The 21,396-nt window shown below is 42.3% G+C and overlaps 1 protein-coding gene across 16 annotated transcripts in view; it reads left to right on the forward strand.

The window, feature by feature from the left end:
- Nucleotides 1–6,738: 6,738 nt before the first annotated feature.
- Nucleotides 6,739–21,396, forward strand: part of CTNND1 (catenin delta 1) — a 57,696-nt gene continuing 43,038 nt past the window's right edge. For 6 of the 16 annotated variants that reach the window (XM_017948363.3, XM_009186016.3, XM_017948365.3 and 3 more), the window contains exon 1: nt 6,739–7,023. The gene's annotated coding sequence lies outside the window, so the exon portion shown is untranslated. Of the gene's footprint in view, nt 9,107–21,396 lie in introns of all 16 variants that reach the window. The other 10 variants (XM_003909821.4, XM_003909822.4, XM_003909819.4 and 7 more) reach the window with 7 other exon arrangements.

Here is a 21,396-nt window from a genome sequence, read left to right on the forward strand (position 1 = left end):
CTGTTATCCCTCTTTAATCTATTTTTGCATAAATCTATCAAAGACCATTTCTTTCTTTCTTTCTTTCTTTTCTTTTTTTTTTTTTTTTGAGACGGAGTCTCGCTGTGTCACCCAGGCTGGAGTGCAGTGGTGTGATCTCGGCTCACTGCAACCTCCACCTCCCGGGTTCAAGCAATTCTCTGCCTCAGCCTCTCGAGTAGCTGGGATTACAGGTTCCTGCCGCCACACCCAGCTAACTTTTTTGTATTTTTAATAGAGACGGGGTTTCACCATCTTGGCCAGGCTGGTCTTCAACTCCTCAGCTCGTGATTCACCCGCCTTGGCCTCCCAAAGTGCTGGGATTACGGGCATGAGCCACGGTGCCCGGCTGCTCAATTCTTTCTTTCTTTTTTTTTTTTTGGAGATAGGGTTGCGCTCTGTCACCCAGGCCGGAGTGCAGTGGCCTGATCATGGCTCATTGCAGCCTGGAACTCCTGGGTTCAAGTGATCCTCTCGCCTCAGCCTTCCGAGGAGCTGGAACCACAGGCTCATGCCACCATACCTAGCTAATTATTTTTATTTTTATTTTATTTTATAGAGATGAGGTCTTGCTGTTTTATAGAGATGAGGTCTTGCTATGTTGCCCAGGCTGTCTTGAACTCCTGAACTCCCGCCTCAGCCTCTCAAAGTGCTTGGATTACTGGCATGAGCTATTGCACCCACCCAGATCTTTTAAAAATGTGATCATCTCATTCTGTTTAAAACCCCCCGGCCGGGCGCGCTGGCTCAAGCCTGTAATCCCAGCACTTTGGGAGGCCGAGATGGGCGGATCACGAGGTCAGGAGATCGAGACCATCCTGGCTAACACGGTGAAACCCCGTCTCTACTAAGAAATACAAAAAATAGCCGGGCGAGGTGGCGGGCGCCTGTAGTCCCAGCTACTCGGGAGGCTGAGGCCGGAGAATGGCGTGAACCCGGGAGGCGGAGCTTGCAGTGAGCTGAGATCCGGCCACTGCACTCCAGCCTGGGCTACAGAGTGAGACTCCGTCTCAAAAAAAAAAAAAAAAAAAACCCCGGCCGGGTGTTGCGGCTCAAACCTGTAATCCCAGCACTTTAGGAGGCCGAGGCAGGTGGATCACGAGGTCAGGAGTTCAAGACCAACCTGGCCAAGATGGTGAAACCCCATCTCTACTAAAAATACACAAATTAGCTGGGCATGGTGGCGGGTGCCTGTAATCCCAGCTACTTGGGAGGCTGAGGCAGGATAATTGGTTGAACCCGAGAGGCGGAGGTTGCAGTGAGCTGAGATCACACTACTGCACTCCAGCCTGGGTGACGGAGACTCTGTCTCAACAACAACAAAAAACAAACAAAACAAAACGAAACAAAACAAAAAACAAAACCAAAAAACCCCATAGGTTTTCCTCTACCTAAGAATAAAAATACAAACTTTATTCTCTGAGCTATAGAAAACTTCACAGTCTTGATTCTCATCTATTCCTCCATCCTCCTCGTTTCCAGTGCTCTCTGCTGGGTCCAGTATGTTTCAGCTCCATACCTCAGGGCTTATATCTTCTTACTTACTTGGTTGCTTCTTATCATTTAGATTTCAACATTTTCTTTTCTTTTTGTTTTTTCAAGACAGAGTTTTGCTCTTGTTTGAGATGGAGTGCAATGGCGCAGTCTCCGCTCACCGCAACCTCTGCCTCCCAGGTTCAAGCGATTCTCCTGCCTCAGTCTCCCAAGTAGCTGGGAATACAGGCATGCACCACCACACTTGGCTAATTTTGTGTTTGTAGTAGAGACGGGGTTTCTCCATGTTGGTCAGGCTGGTCTCAAACTCTTGACCTCAGGTGATCTGCCCGCCTTGGCCTCCCACAGTGCTGTAATTACAGGCATGAGCCACTGCACCTGGCAGATTTCGCAGATTTCAACATTTCATTCTTTCCTAGAGGAAGTATTCTTCCCTAATCTCGGTGGAAAGGCAGTGGCCGGATCTCAGCTCACTGCAAGCTCCGCCTCCCGGGTTCACGCCATTCTCCTGCCTCAGCCTCCCGAGTAGCTGGGACTACAGGCACCTGCCACCTCGCCCGGCTAAGTTTTTGTATTTGTAGTAGAGACGGGGTTTCACTGTGTTAGCCAGGATGGTCTCGATCTCCTGACCTCGTGATCCGCCCGTCTCGGCCTCCCAAAGTGCTGGGATTACAGGCTTGAGCCACCGCGCCCGGCCTTCCTGGCAGATTTCAACATTTTCTTTTTTTCTTTTATTTTGGAAGAAAGGTCCCCCCTGTTGCCCCGGCTGTAGTGCAGTGGCGCAGTCATGGCTCACTGCAGCCTTACTTTTGCAGGGTCAACTGATCCTCCCACCTCGGCCTCCTGAGTAGCTGGGACCACAGGCACATGCCACCACATGTGGCTAAAGATTTCAATTTAAATGTCACCTCTCCAGAGAGATTGCACCTGACATCCAATCTGGAGTAAGCCACAAGTCATTCCCATCAATCTGTTTAAAATCTACATAGTGGTCCATCTGACTTTTGTTTATTAATCCTCTCATTCTTTCCTAGAGAAAGAATTCTTTCCTATTCTCTATGAAAACAGAAAACTTTTCTAATCTTGTTATCCTTGTCATCTGGTGGAGTACCTGGCTCACAGTAGGTGCTCAAAATAACCCAAGTGGAACTAGTCTTTTTATTTTCTATTAATTGAGTGTGAACAGTTTTTCCCTCAGTCAGTATGTATTAATGCTTATTATACTTTATTTTGAGATAGCCATTTTGTATTATTTACTGATTTATTGAGGGAGACAGGGTCTTGCTCTGTCATCCAGGCTGGAATGCAATGGTGTGATCACAGCTCACCACAGCCTTAACCTCCCAGGCTCAAGTGATCCTCCCACCTCAGCCTCCCAAGTAGCTGGAACCACAGGCTTGTCCCACCACACCTGGCTAATCTTTGTTTTTTTGTAGAGACAGTTTTCCTGTTTCAGATAAATTTAAATTTTAACATATTTTTCACCACTAAGTTATCTTTTTTGATTTGTATGTAATTCTATTTTATTTTATTATTTTTTTTTGAGATGGAGTCTCTGTCACCCAGGCTGGAGTACAGTGATGCAATCTTGACCCATTGCAATCTCTACCTCCTGGGTTCAAGAGATTCTCCTGCCTCAGCCTCCCAAGTAGATGGGATTACAGGCACGTGCCACCACACTCGGCTAATTTTTGTATTTTTAGTAGAGAAGGGGTTTCACCATGTTGGCCAGGCTGGTCTCGAACTCCTGACCTCAAGTAATCCACCTGCCTCGGCCTCCCAAAGTGCTGGGATTACAGGCTTGAGCCCATGCCTGGCCTATTTTAAATGTTCATTAATTTTAAATAACTTGACCGGGAATATATAACTAGCAAGCTAAGAGACTTTATTCACTTATTTAGTTGTTGCTAAATATGAGATACAAGGTTGAGCTCTGGGGACAGACCATGAACAAGAAAGACACTATTTATGGAGCTTATCTTCTTTTTTTTTTTGAGACAGAGTCTCACCCTGTCACCCAGGCTGGAGTGCAATGGTGTGATCTCGGCTCACTGCAACCTCTGCCTCCTGGTTTCAAGCGATTCTCCTGCCTCAGCCTCCGGAGTAGCTGGGATTACAGGCATGTGCCACCACGCACCACGCCTGGCTAATTTTTTGTATATTTAGTAGAGACGGGTTTTACCATGTTGACCAGGCTGGTCTCAAACTCCTGAAATCGTGATCTGCCGGCTTTAGCCTCCCAAAGTGCTGGGATTACAGGCGTGAGCCACTGCGCCCAGCCCATGGAGCTTATCTTCTGATGGGGGAGACAGAAATATACATACACACAAACGAAAACAAAAGAAAAAGGAAGACAAAATACTTTCAAGTTGTAAGCAGTGATGTGAAGGAAACAAACAAGACCAATCTGCCTGTAGAAAATCATATAACATTCTAGTATGTGGCTCTGATCTAGGAACCAATGAATCAACAAACATTTTTGTGCTGGTTGTTTTCCTTTGATAATTATCTTTGGCTTTTGAACTTGCTATGGAGGACTAGGAATTGATGGGGAATAGAGGTAGAAAATGTGATAAAATAAAAGGAGAAGATTTTTAGGTAACAAGGCTTAAAGGCTGTTCATATCTTTGTTATAATGTATTCATTTTCAGCTGTAGTTTGTTTAAAGCCCATCAAACAAGTGCTGTAATGCATGTTTGGTTTTTCAACACTTCTGAGGAAAGTCCTTTTTTGGCCACCATAGACCAAATATAGGTCTATGAGACGATAAACCATATATAAGGGAGTGGATAATGACTACATCAGCATGATTAAAAGCACATTCATGCTGAGGAGTTGAATTCCAGTTTAGCTAGGTAAAGATTTAGCTAGGTAAAGGTCAGATTATGGTTAATAATGTGTTACTTTAACGTACGGAATGAATAAATGTGGTGCCTTGAAAACACATGATAGTCCCCTACCATCCCAGTCAACATACAGTAGTCCTGTTTCTAGGATTTCTCTTGACCTTTATCTTGACCATAGTGTAACATAATAGAAAGAGCATGGGCTGTGGAGTCAGATTGGTGGGGGTTTGCTTAGCCAGATGAGATCAGGCAAATTTCTTCACCTTGTTGGACCTTGATTTTCTCATCTATGGAATGGTTGTAGTACTATTTCTGTGGTCATGTTTTAGAAGTTTGAGGTAATGAGCCCAAAATACCTCTTACGTGGTAGACACTTCATCATTGGTTGCTATCATTGGGAGTGGCTCACCACTGCAGGGTTTTGGGCAGGGTAGTTACTGAATAATAAAAATAATGATAATGCATTCTTAGTGAGTTTATACTATATGCCATACACTAAGAAATTTTTTTTTGTTTTGAACTGGAGTCTTGCTCTGTTGCCCAGGCTGAATTGCAGTGACACGAGCTCAGCTCACTTCAACTTCCGCCTCCTGGGTTCAAGTGATTTTCCCACCTCAGCATGCTGGGTAGCTGGGACTACAGGTGTGTGCCACCACGCCTGGCTAATTTTTGTATTTTTAGTAGAGACGGGACTTTGCCCTATTGGCTAGGCTCGTCTGGAACTCCTGAGCTCAGGTGATCTGCCTGCCTCGGCCTCCCAAAGTGCCGGGATTACAGGCTTAAACTACGGAGCCTGGCCCAAAGAACTTTTTGTGTATTTTAATTCTCACAACAGTCTTGTGTGAGAGAGATAGTTATCTCCATTTTATAGTTAAGGAAACTGAGGCTCAGATTATTTAATTTGGGTCAAGGTCACATAATAGTACATATATTTGAGTAAGTGTACTTACCTACAGAGGTGGAGTTTGAAGCTAGGCAGTTTGACTGTGAAAACCTGTGTTCTTAAGGTTTCATATTTCTTTCTTTTTTTTTTTTTTTGAGAGGGAGTCTCGCTTTGTCACCCACACTAGAGTGCAATGGTGTGATCTCGGCTCACTGCAACCTCCACCTCCTGGGTTCAAGTGATTCTCCTGTCTCAGCCTCCTGAGTAGTTGGGACTACAGGCGCCCACCACCATGCCCGGTTAATTTTTGTGTTTTTCATAGAGACGGGGTTTCGCCATGTTGGGTCAGGCTGGTCTCGAACTTTTGACCTCAGGTGGTCCACCCACCTCGGCCTCCCAAAGCGCTGGGATTACAGGTGTGAGCCACTGTGCCCAGCCAAGGTTTCATATTTCTATTCTAGATTATGAAAACTTCATGAAGACTCATTTGGCAGCAGTCTATAGCATAAATTTTAGATTTATTAGTAAGAAAGTAGAAGGAAATCTTTTATTCATCATTGTCTTTGTTTTAGTAATCAGGGAATAATCATAAAATGCTAATCTTTGTCGAGCATGTAAAAAAAAAAAATAAATCCAGCCTCTGTCCATCATGGTCTAACAGTTTAAAAATATGTCCTAACTCAGAAAAATAATACCCCAATAATCCTTTAATTAGATCAAATGTAAAAAGAGAATGTATGAACTAGATCATCTTAAGCTTGAAGTTCACAAAGAAATAAAATGTTCTTGACATGATATTTACTTTCTTTACCTATGCTGTTATTCCCTCTAAATATATTGTTTATTGGATTTCATGTCCTCTTCCCAACAAACCCACATTATTTTGATTTGGGGACAAATTGGGAAGACAGTGATTTTCTTTAACAGCCCAGTGGATTCTGCTTCCCTCTAATTCAGAGTATAGAGACTAAAAACTGTTAACAAGTCTAGAAATTTAAAAAAAAAAAAAAAAAATTAGCTCTAATGCAACTAATCCAAAACCGTGAAACTGGGTTTACCTCAGATATCCCCTAACATCCCAGTCAACATATAGTAGTCCTGTTTCTAGGATTTCTCTCTCCTTTCTTTACCATCTTCCTTTAGGGAAATGCTTTGGGATAGGAAGCAACAAACCAAACAGCAGCAGGCAAGTAAAATCAGTTCTTTTCTATTTCCCCACTGGGATAGTACGGAAGAGGGAGCAAGAACCCATCATCAAAGAGAACTGAGACTTAGGCGTGCCATTCTTGCCTCCCCCGCCCCCCTCAGCTCTGCAGTAATTCCTCAGAGATTGTACAGTCTCTCCACTTTAAATATAAATATATAAATATAAATATATATGTATAAACTTCCCCGTGTCTTTCTCTCCTCTCTTTTTTTAATTTTCTATAATAAAGTTTCCTATTGGATAAGGTCAGCTCCCTGATTTATGCCTGACTCCTATTGGAAGCTCACAGGGGCTGACATCACTTAGGAAAGCGAAGGGGGTAGGGCTGCCAGATCAGTTTGTCACCACCCAGGCTCCCTTGCCTTTGGCTGGGTGCAACTTCCATTTTAGGTGTTGGATCTGAGGGGGAAAAAAAAGAGAGAGGGAGAGAGAGAGAAAGAAGAGCAGGAAAGATCCTGAAAGGAGGAAGAGGTGGCGAAAAATCAACTGCCTTGCTGGATTTGTCTTTCTCAGCACCTTGGCGAAGCCTTGGATTTCTTTCTTAAAGGACTGGTTTTTAGAACTCCACATTTGAGGTGTGTGGCTTTTAAAGAAAATGTATGTACTGACGGGAAAAGGAGGATAAGCAAGTCGAATTTTTGTCTTACGGTAACGGGAGGGAATTAAAAAACGGGAGAGAGTCTGTTATGTTGATGAGTAACTTTTAAGCAATTATTTTTCTTTCTACTTTCAATACTTTGGCGGGGTAGATTTTGGTATTTTATTATATTTAAAAAGGTGAAATATACAAGACCTGGAAACAAACTTCTAGGTCTCTCTAATACAGGAAGCTGAGTAGATCCAGAGGGGTAAGAGCAGGTTTGAAAATTTACATTTTGGTGTGTTCTTTGATTTTATGTTTTTTGTTTTGTTTTGTTTTGTTTTGTTTTTTTCTGGATTAAGCTAACATATTTCTGTTTTCAGAGCCCAAAAGTTGGTTTTTTGGCATGTTGCATGTGGGTTGGGAAAGGAATTTGTCCGTGTCGGAACCCAGTTATGCAGATGGTTCTTCATATGTTTCAAACTTTTTTTTTCTTTGTCATTGGATTTGTGGAAGTGGAAAGTTGCAGGGAGCTTTGCAGCGTAAATGGTATTGTTTTTCCCCCAGAGAGTTTGAACGGCCCGTATCGGTTTCAGCCCTGCTGTTCCTGGGTGGATCCCTCTTACTTTTCCAGGTGCGGTGGGTGGGAACCTCATTCTCCTGCTAGATGTAGTCTCCCTGCTTTGGCTTATAAAAGAAAACATACGGAACAATGTTAACTGAATTGCCATCTCCTTCTTCCTTCTAAACTACCTTTGATAGCAAAGATTTGTGGAAGTGTTTGTTAAATCTGCAAATACGACAACGTTTGGTTTATGTGTTTAAAGGGATAAGGAAATTCTAATCATGCTTTTTATTTCACCTGAGTAAAGTGACTACACACCTGAAAATATTTTCAGCTTTCTGCACTCTGAAAGGGCCATGGCTGGAATAAAATTAGGTTTAGAAAAACCATTTATACAAAGTTTAGTGTTTAAAATACGTTTCAGAAAACACAAGGGAGATTTTTATTTTTAAACCAAACTGAAAGTTGTTTTTTGGAGTTTATTGTTTAGTTAATTTACCATGAAATCTTAAATCTCTTAGAGCTGAAGGCCTATGACTGTGCTTTCATATATTTAATCTTAAGATTTGTTTTGTTTTCGCAAATACATTCTTGCAAAAGTACTGATTCTAGATAATTATATAGCCAACTCATCACTAGCTGAAAAACTAGGGTATTCTCTTCTCTTTTTGAAAATGCGAATCAGGCTGAAAATTATAGATACTGTCCTAATTGTAACAAGATGGGCTTTAGTGTGTAAGCTGCTCATTAGCTTTAAACTGGTATGTATCTTTAATAATCTGATTTCGTTCCACCCCCCAACCCCCTGCCGCAAATTTTTTTTAAGACGAGACTTCCTTGAATTTCTTTTCTAGAATGAGGGTATTTCTTGAAAGATGATTTCATCCTTGTGAAGTTGTGGCTTCAGGAGGAAACAGAACTTTGTTCCTCCTTTGAATATAATCTAGGCAAAGGCTGCAGGAAATTTTTGATGTCTGGATCTCATAATTATAACAAGTACAGTTAAAAAGAAAGAAAAAAATACAATGTGTATAGTCTGTTTAGTATTTTCCAAATTTTGTTTCAGATGTTCTCTATGCCTTGACTCCAGCCTGGGGAGGTTTCTTGGCTCTTTAGAGTGTTGGTCATGTTGTTCCCGAGTGTCTGTTTCCCACTCAACCTTTAGGGGGAGGGATGAGGGAATCTGAAGGAGGAGTACAAAGGCAGTTTGAAAATAGGTTCTGGATGACTGAGTGGTGGTGATTTGGGTTTAGCTTTAAATAGTGGGCTTTGTGTAGCCGAAGTGAGCATCCTGGTTAACCTAGTGTCCAGGACTATTTCCACGAACTGAGGCGCTGTTTTGACTGGTGTGTAGTACAGAGCCTTTGGGGTGATAAGATGGAAGATTTGTCTTTTACCTCACCTCCACTGGTTCTTTCAGGAATTATAAGGGATGCAGATAAGTAAATCTTTTATTTTTAAAATTTTTTTATTTTGCTCCTCGTCTTGGTTTTGGGGTAAAAAATGATGACAGGTAAGTATGAGCTGTTCAGATTTTTCTTTCCTTGTTTGCCTCCTATATACGGTTGGTTTCTTTGTTATGTGAGTAAGGTAGTGGTCTGTGTTCCAGATTGGGGGGCGGAGGGGGGGCGGTTCTCTTTTAGGTGGTTGGAGTTCTAGTACCTTTCTCAAGGTTCCAGCATGGATAGTCAGAGAAGCTTCAACATGTTCTCTGAGCTAGGGTAAAATTGAGACTATTTGGAGATATTAACAAAAAGAAAAGCACTAAGTAATTACAATCCAGCCTTAGGTTTATGAAGTAGTTGCTCTCTAGGGATGGATGAGATAGGATGGATGCAAATAGATCACTATCAATTGGAATAACAAAATGATTAGCTTTGTATAATTTATCTCCTTCTATTTTGGTACCCGTTAGTAACTGCCAAGGCCCTCATTCCCCCCTACCTCCCCACACCTTGTTTTTAGTGTATTCTAAGCATTTTGCATAAGCTATTAATTTCCCACCACCGTTTTTTTTGTTTTGTTTTGTTTTGTTTTGTTTTTTAAGGAATTTGACCCTCAGAGAAGCTGAGGTTTGGTGAAAATCTCACTGCCTGTAAATGGTTGAGGCCAGGATTAACCCTGCTCTGACTAACTACAAAGTCCATGGACTTAACCACTAATATACTGCCATTCACCAGAGAGAATGGAAACAACAGCTTGAACTAAAATGAGCCCTTGTTAGAGGCAGGAGTGTTTCATCTTGGCACAGGGGCAGTACTCAAATTTCCAACCCCCTCCAACTCCCCACTACCCCTGTTGGGATAATGTATGTAAAAGATCTATTTTCCATAGAGCTCGTGGGGAGCTGGATGTGCTAGAATGGATATTATTTTAATCTTTAGAACGAGAATCTTTCTATATCCATATGCCCATCATTGCTGTCCTAATTTCTTAAACTTCCTGCAATTGTGTCACACATTGTTCAATTATCAGTAAAATTTCTTCTTCCAGAGAATTTTTAGGTATGTGGTTTGGAATGATAGGATATCATCAACTTGCAGAGATAGGCTTGTAGGAGGTAGTTCAGATATTCTTGTCTTTCCCTCTAGACTATGAGCAGCTTGGGTGTAGGTACTGTCTTATCTCTGTATCTTTTTAGCACCTGTCTTAGTGTCTGCTGCATACTGAAGTGCTCAGTAAGCCTTGGTTAAATAAGGCATTTGATGAGAATCAGTGAGGGACTGATTTGTGGCGAAGGTTTGAAAGGAAGCAAAACAACATAGATTAATCAAATTGCAGTGTACTTTTGCAACCTTTACTGTAGTCTGTAGTTTCAACCTTTTATGCCTCTCCTCCCTTAATTTTTTTTTTTTGAGACAGGGTCTTGTTCTGTCACCCAGGCTGGAGTGCAGTGGTGAAATCATGGCTCACTGCAGCCTCAAACTCCTGGGCTCAAATGGTGCTCCTATCTCAGTCTTCTGAGTAGCTAGGACTATGGGTGCACACCACTATACCTGGCTAAGTTTTGTATATTTTTGTGGAGATGGGGTCTCTCTATGTAGTCTAGGCTGGTCTCAAACACCTGGGCTCAAGCCAACCTCCTACCTCGGCCTCCCAAAGTGCTGTGATTATAGGTGTGCCCTACCACACCTGGCCCTCCCTTATATTTTTAAGCAAAGTTTCTGGAGATAATGGAGGATTTTAAATTTTAGCATTTCTTTAATCCTGTTCCTTTCTTGGCAAGTGGTACAAAGAATAGTATAAAAAGTAAGGATCTGGCCTGGTGTGGTGGCTCACGCCTGTGATCCCAGCATTTTGGGAGGTCCAGGTGGGTGGATCACTGGGCAACATGGTGAAGCCTCCTCTTTACAAAAAATACAAAAATTAGCTGGGCATGGTGGAGTGTGCCTGTAGTCCCAGCTACTGGGGAGGCTGAGGTGGGAGGACAGCTTGAGCCTGGGAGGTGGAGGTTGCAGCAAGCCGAGATCGTGCCACTGCCCTCCAGACTTAGGGGGACTTGCAGAGCCAGATCCTATCTCAAAAAAAAAAAGTATCCTAGTCAGTTCATTTCATAATGAACTTCAACAACTGAAAACCTTAAATGTAGCCATTTCCTAGGGGAGAATATATTAAGACATCAGCAGAAAAGTTTGCTTTCAGCCCTGTTTGAAGGTGAATGGTTTCTATGCTTGTTAATAAAAATATTAAGAGCTTGGGATGATAGTTTTGAACATCAGTGTTTCAAAGAAAGTATGTTTGAATATCAGTGTATTCTTTAAATCACTGCTTTAGCCACAAAACTTTAGATTTTGTTCATGTGTTGGGAAGCTTATGAGTTTAAGAACCGAAATTAGTTTTCTTGGGTTATTTAAAAGGTATTAACAAGGAACTTGCCTAAAGGAGTGAACTGTAGGTAATAAGGATGTGAATAACTACAAATATTCTTTCACGTTCTCTTCCCTCAAAGAAGGGTTAAATGCCACACAAAGCTGAAGTGGGAATTGCTCTGCCTAAACTATGCAGCTGCCTCCAAGGTTTCCAATAGAGCATTGATATAGCCTGGCAGGGGGATTGTAAGAAGGCAAGAACAACTGTTCTGGTTAGAACTAATGAGGGGGAAATTAGGGTATGGATTGACTTGTATTTAATTGTTTAATGTATTTTTTGGAAGTAATCTTTTCCCTAATTCTACTTGGAATTGCATGTTATTATTAAATATTAAGTACTGAGAATGGGGCCTGAATTTACCATTTTATTCAGGGATAGTGTTCCCTGTTTTTAGGGCCACTTCCTCTCCAGGGAGCCCTTCAGTTTGATTGGTGTGGTGTGGTCAATTTAGATCAGGCATATAGTGGGGGAATTATAAAGAGCCAAATAGTTTTCTTATCTTTTTTTTTTTTTTTTGAGATGGAGTCTTGCTTTGTTGCCCAGGGTGGAGTGCAGTAGCACGATCTTGGCTGACTGCAACCTCTACCTCCTGGATTCAAATGATTCTCCTGCCTCAGCCTCCCAAGTAGCTGGGACTACAGGCACACGCCACCACGCCCTGCTAATTTTTTGTATTTTTAGTAGAGATGGGTTTCACCGTAATTGCCAGGTTGGTCTTGAACTCTTGACCTCATGATCTGCCCACCTTGGCCTCCCAGAGTGCTGGGATTAGAGTCATGAGCCACTGCGCCCGGCCATAATTTTATCTTAAAGCCTTCCTTGCTGGTCAGCAATAGGTAATTTGGTTATGACTTTCACAAAACATGTCCCATGATGTTTGATGTGATGTGATGTGATGACAAAAGCACTTTTCAACTTTTTATTTCAAACTTGCGGAAAGTTGCTTGCAGTAACTCCGGTATACCCTTCATTTGCCTAGGTATCATTTGTTAACATGTTGCCACAAATGCTTTATTCTATATTTTTTGGTCAATATGCTAACCAAAAAGGGAGTTTCCAATCTGAGACTTCCACAATATGGTGAGGCAAGGCAGCATAACATAATGATTAAGAGCATGGATGGGTAGCCAGACTGCCATGAAGGAACCATGTAACCTAGGGCAAATTGCTTAATCTCTCTCTGCCTTGGCCTCCTTGTCTGTAAAATGGGGATAATATCAACCATCTTACAGGATTGTCGTGACACTAAAGTTGTTTAACGTATGTAAAACTTATAGAGTAGTGCACAGCTCATAGTAATATCTTGTGTTTGCTATTAGAATGGATCCTTTAAAGAATTCAAATTTCGTTTGTCTGTTGAACTAATGCCCTTAAAGATCTTTTTTTTTTTTAATTTTTTTTTTTTTTTTTTGAGACGGAGTCTCACTGTGTCTCCCAGGCTGGAGTGCAGTGGTGTGATCTTTGCTCACTGCAACCTCCGCCTCCTGAGTTCAAGTGATTCTCCTGTGTCAGCTTCCCGAGTAGCTGGGACTACAGGTGCCCGCCACCACCCCTGGCTGATTTTTGTATTTTTAGTAGCGGGGGGGTTTCACCATATTGGCCAGGCTGGTCTCAAACTCCTGACCTCAAATGATCACCCACCTCGGACTCCCAAAGTGCTGGGATTACAGGTGTGAGCCACCATGCCTGGCCGAAGGTCTCTTAAAACCTGAGAATCTGTGGTAGATGTAGGTGCTTGCATTACAGAATATATGGGCTTCCTGAGTAAAAGCTAACTTTTAAATTTTTTAAATGGGAAAAAATTATTTTTAGTAGTAGGTAATAATTGGAGAGTTCTGTGGGTGAAGTTCAACAGTAGTATGAGAATGGATAACTTTAGTAAAGTGAAGTGTTAGTGGGAGGAGGATAAACAGAATAATTTGTGGACATCATTCTGTGTTTGCAACACTTATTTGTGGACATTTGTAAAACTGTGACATGAGTTCATAAATGCTTCCTGTGAGAAGTGTGCTTCTAAGAAAGGAGTCAGCTTTTATATGTGAAAAAGCCAAGCTGTGGTCTGTGGGAAATACACATGTGTTAGATGCAACCTTGCTTAGAAACTTGCAGGTTTATTCCAGTCTAGGAATTTTCCTTCTTTTTTCCTCCCTTTTCTTCATACTAAAGAACCCATGAAAGTAGTGTTCTAAATAGTACTTGGCCAATTTCTTTGAAGAATTTTTCTTTATTTTACATTTTTTAAAAAAAATGAGACAGAGGCTGGGCATGGTGGCTCACACCTGTAATCCCAGCACTTTGGGAAGCTGAGGCAGACGGATCACTTGAGGTCAGGGGTTTGAGACCAGCCTGGCCAACATGATGAAACCCCGTCTGTACTAAAGATACAAAAAAAAAAAAAAAGTTAGCTGGGCATGGTGGCACATGCCTGTAATCCCAGTTACTCGGGAGGCTGAGGCAGGAGAATCACTTGAATCCGGGAGGCAGAGGTTGCAATGAGCCGATATCATGTCATTGCACCCCAGCCTGGGTGACAGGGCGAGACTCCGTCTCAAAAAAAAAAAAAAAAAAAAGAAAGAGTCTTGGTATGTTGTCCTGTCTCCAACTCCTGGGCTTAAGTGATCCTCCCACTTCAGCCCCTGGAGTAGCTAGGACTACAGGCACACACCACCTTGCCTGACTATTTAAGCTAATTTCTGTTGGCACCCCGTAGCCTCCCACACTCAGTTCCCCACATTTATTTTACCTACAATTTCTTCTACCAATTCTCCTGTATTTTCTCCTTTTCTTTTGCTTTTCTATTCTCTGTGGTGTCTTCCTTTGTCTCTCTTTGCCTCCTCTTGCCTCCCTTATCTTTTTTTTTTCTTTTAGGTTGTGTTTCCTTTTTTTCCCCTTAGGTTTTCCCTTAGGTCTTCATGGGCATTGCTTTGCCTCACTCACAGTTAATATAAAGAAGTATTTCTGGCCGGGCGCGGTGGCTCACGCCTGTAATCCCAGCACTTTGGGAGGCCGAGGCAGGTGGATCACGAGGTCAGGAGATCGAGACCATCCTGGCTAACAGTGAAACCCCGTCTCTACTAAAGAATACAAAAAAATTAGCTGGGCGTAGTGGCGAGCACCTACAGTCCCAGCTACTCGGGAGGCTGAGGCAGGAGAATGGCGTGAACCCGGGAGGCGGAGCTTGCAGTGAGCGGAGATTGTGCCACTGCACTCCAGCCTGGGCAACAGAGCAAGACTCTGTCTCAAAAAAAAAAAAAAAAAAAGAAGTATTTCTGATTTTTACTCTAGAATAAACTGTACCTGTGTGCTAAAGGTACAACTGTTAGGATACCACTTCATTTCAGTTAGATCTAGTTTAGGAATCAATTGTAATCCAAGAAGACTGGTCTCTTCTAGTGATTCAGATTGGTTTTGTCTTTGATTTTTAGATTTCATCCACATTTCTTGATTAATTACTCATTTTGGTTTAGTTGACAGTTGAGCAAAAAAAATTTACTTTCTCCAGAGTAAATTATCTGTTTTATTTGTGCTTTCTATGTTGTTCTATATTGTAGTGCAGTAGCACATTAGGAGGTATCTTTATGGACTGAAAAGATTTTTGTTACATGGTCGGGCACAGTGGCTCACACCTGTAATCCTAGCACTTTGGGAGGCCGAGGCAGGCGGGTCATGAGGTCAAGAGATTGAGACCATCCTGGCCAACATGGTGAAACCCTGTCTCTACTAAAATTTCAAAAATTAGCTGGGTGTGGTGGCGCGTGCCTGTAGTCCCTGCTCCTTGGGAGGCTGAGGCAGGAGAATCACTTGAAGCTGGGAGGCAGAGGCTGCAATGAGCTGAAATCGCGCCACCGCACTCCAGCCTGGGGAGAGAGTGAGACTCTGTCTCAAAAAAAAAAAAAAAAAAAAGATTTTTGTTCTAAGAAGCTCATATTTTAAGAAACTAAAATGTATTCTCATGGTTGAGGACATAAGACGTTGTTATAGAAACTAGGTCAACTTCTCAATACCTTTATCAAAGCACCTGCAGTTCCCATTTCATTGCAAGTGAAGTAAATCTCATTGAAATAAAGTAGCTGGTGTATATTCAGTACACTTTTAAAATAGCCTATTTTAAAAGAGAAATTGGTGCCAATCTGATTTCTTTCCTGCTTTGTTGGAATGGGGGAAGTTCTGTAACCTCTTTGCTGTTCTGCTCTCCATTGACTACTTTGTTAACTGGAGCACAGTTGGCCTCTTGGATGTCTACCCTGCTGAAGGTCAGCCAAATAGGCAGGTAAGGCTACCTAAGCCTCTTCGTAGGCCTAACTAAGATCACAGTTGGGAAAAAAAAAAAAAGTATAGAAAAAGAAAACAAAGTTGGTTTATTTTTTCTAAAATTTAACTTTTTGTATTCATTGAAGAAGGAAGTAAAACATCTCCATTCAAAAGAAATTCGAGAGTCTGTTGTATGCCATACACTGAAGTACAACAACAAACAAAATAGACCTACTGTTTGTTCTCAAAGAGCTTACATTCTAGTTGTGAGAGACAAATAATAAGCAAGTAAATATGTAGTATGTCAGAGTGTGATAATATTATTGAGAAAAAAGTAAAGTAGAATGAGCAGTATGGAGGATAAGAAGTCCCAGGGTGGGAGTGAGGTTATTTTATATAGAGTGGTCAGGGAGGGTCTCATGTGTAAGGTATGTTTGACAGAGACCAAGAGAAATGAAGGATGGAGTCATGTAGGTATGAGGAGTAGGAAGTGCAAAGGCCCTGAGGCTGGTTATTGCCAGTGAACAAAAGAGATTGAGAGGAGGGAAGGAGACGTAAGAGACCTGTCCAGAGAGGTCCACTGGGAATGTATTTTGGGGGAAGGGGAATAATGTAGGGTCTTGTTGTGTATTATATTGTACCAAAAAAAATTATCTCCACTTCAAACCCCAAAGGCAATGACTGTTACCGAATTTTTGTGTCTTTCTTGTAGCACCTGACCCAACCTCCATATTTCTCCCGTTGTGGAATCTCCATGAAAATATAGTTAGCAGATAATTTGCATAGTAGCCGATTTTGCATAGGTTAATTACCCTTCTCTTAGAGAATGATAATAATAAGGCAGCTACTTAGAATAAGCTTATTTGTTTTCGGGAAGTGAGATCAAAATTTTTCTTTTTCTTTTTTTTTTTGATAGAAGGTCTGTCTCTACAGTGTCACAATCTCAGCTCAGTGCAGCCTCTGCCTCCCACGCTCAAGCCATCCTCCCACCTCAGCCTCCTGAGTAGCTGGGACTGTAGGCATGCACTACTACACCCAGCTAATTTTTTTTTTTTCTTGTAGAGGTGGGGTTTTGCCATGTTGCCCAGGCTGGTCTCAAACTTCTGAGCTCAAGCTCAGATCTGCCTGCCTCAGCCTCCCAAAGTGCTGGGATTACAGGTGTGAGCCACTGTGCCCGGCCCCTAAATTTTTCCTTCCCAGAGAAATGCTGTATATTTCTCCATCATCTTATCTACCTAGTCGTTTTCTATGAGCAGGAGTGACAGCCTAGACCTGTACAGTTTCCTTTTGAGCACAACATTTATTGGTTTGGTTTATGTGCTTTTGACTAAATAGGCTTGCGCCACTTGTCTGCTGCTTCTCCTTTTGCTCATTTGACCAAAAAGCTCCTGCTTCCCCACGCCTTGATTGTTGAGAATTCATGGCTTTGAGGACCCCTTTATAGGTCACCATATCCATATTTCTGTCTTGCACATCAGGAGAGATGATTATCCCTGATGACTAACTGATGTCTCCACTTTCCCTTTCCATATGTTTGTTTAGGCCTTAGAGGTTATTAAGCACATCCTGAGCCACTTTACCTAGTTGACTTTGATGGAGTTGAGGAAGAAGCACCAACTATTTAGTGATTTGATGTTCTATGGCAACCCCATATAGGAAAGTAAAAGGATATCTGATTGAGTACCTATGTTTTGAATCACCCACTGTTACTTTCCCTCTTAAGAATTCTGGTTTAGCTGGTCTGCCCCTCAGAGTCTCTGTCTCCTTCTCTTTGTCTCTCTCTGTCTCCTCTGTCTCTCTCCCTCTCCCTGTCCCTCTTACTTTCTCTTTTGTCTCTCTCTCTGTCTCTCACTCACCCCTCTTCTCCTCTCTCTTTGGAGTTTTTAGCTCTGACTCTTGACCTGGTTACCCTCTGTTCTTCCCTTTAATTATGCTTACCTCGTTGTCATCTGGTTACTTAATATCAGGGATGACCTCAACCAAGAAATTTTTTTTCTTCCCATCTCCACCTTTGGTCAGGTAACTGTATCATCTTGCATGGGAAATAATCCAGGCAATCAGAGATTACCCAAAATTTTGAAATTGTTTTAAACAACTGGTTAATATGTATTACGTCATCATATATAGCTGGTGCCAGATATTTGTGGTTGTCTTGAGAGTTTTTTGAGATAGAGCTTTGCTCTGTCATCCAGGCTGGAGTGCACTGGCATGATCATGACTTACTACAACCTCAACTTCCCAGGCTCAAATGATCCTCCCATCTCAGCCTCCATCACACCTGGCTAATTTTTGTATTTTTTGTAGAGACATGGTCTCTATATGTTGCCCAGGCTGGTTTTGAACTCCTGGATTCAAGTGATCCTCCTCACTTCGCCTCCCAAAGTGCAGTAATTACTTACAGGCATGAGTCACTGTGACCAGCCTGAGAGTATGTTTTTTTGTTTGTTTTTTTTTGAGATGGAGTTAAGCTCTTGTTGCCCAGGCTGGAGTGCAACGGCACTGCAACCTCTGCCTCTTGGGTTCAAATGATTCTCCTGTCTCAGCTTCCTGAGTAGCTGGGATTACAAGCACATGCCACCACGCCTGGCTATGTCTTTTTTTTTTTTTTTTGAGATGGAGTCTTGCTCTGTCCCCCTGGCTGGAGTGCAGTGGCGCGATCTCGGCTCACTGCAAGCTCCGCCTCCTGGGATCATGCCATTCTCCTGCCTCAGCCTCCTGAGTAGCTGGGACTACAGGCGCCTGCAACCACGACCGGCTAGTTTTTTTGTATTTTTAGTAGAGATGGGGTTTCACCGTGTTAGCCAGGATGGTCTCGATCTCCTGACCTTGTGATCCGCCCGCCTCGGCCTCCCAAAGTGCTGGGATTACAGGCGTGAGCCACCACGCCCAGCTTTTTTTTTTTTTTTTAAATTAAAAAAATTTTTTTGGCCAGGTGCAGTGGCTTACATTTGTAATCCCAGCACTTTGGGAGGCTGAGGTGGGCGGATCGCTTGAGGTCAGGAGTTAGAGACCAGCCTGGCCAACATAGCAAAACCTCGTCTCTACTAAAAACAATATAAAAATTAGCCAGGCGTGTTGGTGCGTACTTGTAGTTCTATCTACTCAGGAGGCCAAGGCAGGAAAATGGCCGGGGTTGCATTGAGATTGCACCATTGCATTCCAGCCTGGGCGACAGAGTGAGACTCCGTCTCAAAAAAAAAAAAAAACAAAAGAAAACAAAACTTTTTTTGGCTTTGTTTTTTGTTTTAAATGTACCTTTATTGTTTGACTTTGGGATCTGGGAGAGAGTATGTCTTTTAATGCCATTCTTGTTTCCTGAGTCTTCAGTGACACATGTTTACCTGTAGGAATGTTTCACTTTTTAGTTCTTTTAAAGACCTTTTGTTACTCGCTTGCTCTTAACTCAAACCAGAAGTTAAAGTGGCTTGCATAAGTGTCAGAGGTAACCACTTGAATCCAGAGTTTCTGGTTCTTTCTCTTTTGTTAAGTGGTTTAGAATTATCTAGGATCTTTAATGGTGGATTTAAGACTTTGGAGTTCTTTTGGGATAGAATGTGGAAACCAGCCTTTGAAAATTTGGCATAGCTCTCTGTTCCCTGAAGGCCATCTAAGATGTTTTAAACTTAATTGGGTTCTCCAATCTGCAGTGTACAGAGGGATATCCTACATTGTAGCAACTCAGGATTCCAGAGAAGATGGTGCTGGCAAGTTAGACAGTTCTTCCTTCTAGGTTCTGAGTCTGCAGTACAGGAGTTAGGACTGTGCCATTGCAGCCATCCTTATATTTAGATTCATGCTTTCAAAGAGCCTCTAATCTAGACTGAATAATGATCTGAGCTGTCTGGTGAGCAGTAAAACTGGCCCAAATAATGTATTTTATAACCAGTGCCCTTTTAGCAAGAAGGTCAGTGGGTTGTTAGGGATAGGCCACTACAGTGGTTCACAACAGGCGTTAAGAGTCTATGAGGGTTTTTTTATATTTATTTATTTATTTATTTTTTAGACGGAGCCTTACTCTGTTGCTCAGGCTGGAGTGCAGTGGCAGGATCTTGGCTCACTACAACCCCTGCCTCCCAGGTTCAAGTGATTCTCGTGCCTCAGCCTCCTGAGTAGCTGGGATTACAGGCGTGTGCCACCATACCTGTCTAATTTTTGTATTTTTAGTAGAGGTGGGGTTTTGCCATGTTGGCCAGGCTGGTCTCGAACTCCTGACCTCAGGTGATCTGCCTGCCTCAGCCTCTCAAAGTGCTGGGATTACAGGTGTGAGCCACACCGCGCCCAGCCTATGAGGGTTTTTTTTTTTTAAAAAAAACATGAATTCCCAGACTTCCCTGTAGAAACTGACGTAAAGGGGGGATTTAATTTTTTTAAAAAAACTCCCTAGGTGATTCTGATCATTCACGATTCAGGATCACAAACCTGAATGTTTGAATTAAGCTACATGTATATGTTATTTCTCAGGTGGATGGTTATTTAGTTAGGGTGAGAAGTAGAGCCAGGCATGGTGGCCTGTGCCTTTGATCCCAGCTACTTAGGAAGCTAAAGAGGGAGGATCACTTGAGTCCAGGAGTTTGACACCAGCTTAGGCAATATAGGGCGACCCCGTCTCAAAAAAAAAAAAAAAAAAAAAAGTATAGAACATGGTTTATTGTAGTAGACATGACGAGAAAGTTGTTAATTTGAAGTGAAGTGATTTACCTCTGTGTCCTGTGTTGTTTTGGAATTAAAGATGTTACCTCTTGATTTGGGGGTTATGCTAACACTTAGCATGGTATGGAGGACTGGCCTGTTGGGAGGAAGAGAAACCTTTAGACTGTATCTGTGGTTTTAAATTGTGGAACAAATTCAGGAGAGGATGTTAGCATTGAAACTTAGCTGGACAATTTGTTTAAAACTGGACAGGAAGGGCCAATGTTACTTCCTGTCTGAAAAGGAAGTGCTGGCTTCCTTCCCTTCCTCCTTGGTTAACTCTGGCCAACTTGGAATATGGGTGGGGGAGGGGCTGGTCATATTAGTAATCGTGTTACCACTAATGTTTGTGTATAGCCGCTTAAGGTTTACTCTTTTCTTCACTTGAAACACATAGATGGGTGCTGGGTGTACCCCTGTCTCCTTGTTCTTATATGGGAGCCCCGTACTAGGTTTGGATTTAGTCTGGGAAGCCTAATCTCTCCGATGTTACTTTTACATTCAACCTTATATACACCTCCCTTGTATTTTCTGACATTTGAAAATAGACCAAGGAGTTGGAGGGAAGAAACTGAAACTCATTTGACACAGAGCGGGGTAAGTTGTGGAAAGGAGAACATAATTGGGCAGAGGGGAGTGGATGACAGAGGTTTCTTATTTTTGAATTGAGCCAAGAAAGCATTCCTTTAAGTGGGGCCAGTTGGCACTCCTACTGCTATTTTAGTCCAGGCTTCTCCTTCCTACTGACCAGTCAATTGTATTAAGTGTTTGATGTGAGTTTGAACTGAGGTCTCAGGAGGGGAGGGAGCGAGCGAGGGAGGGTGGTGGTGGAAACAGCTGGTGCCTTCATCAAGCTATCTCAATTACTCTTCTTTTCAGAGTGTTTGGGGGTGGGGGTTGGTGGCACAGGAATTGGATGCGTGTTAGCAGAGTCTCAGCAACTCTTATGTAGTGGGTTTGAATTCTCAGGCACTCTTAATGCTATGTGGGATG

Source organism: Papio anubis, chromosome 12 (assembly GCF_008728515.1).
Source record: "Papio anubis isolate 15944 chromosome 12, Panubis1.0, whole genome shotgun sequence".
In the NCBI taxonomy this organism is placed as follows: domain Eukaryota; kingdom Metazoa; phylum Chordata; class Mammalia; order Primates; family Cercopithecidae; genus Papio; species Papio anubis.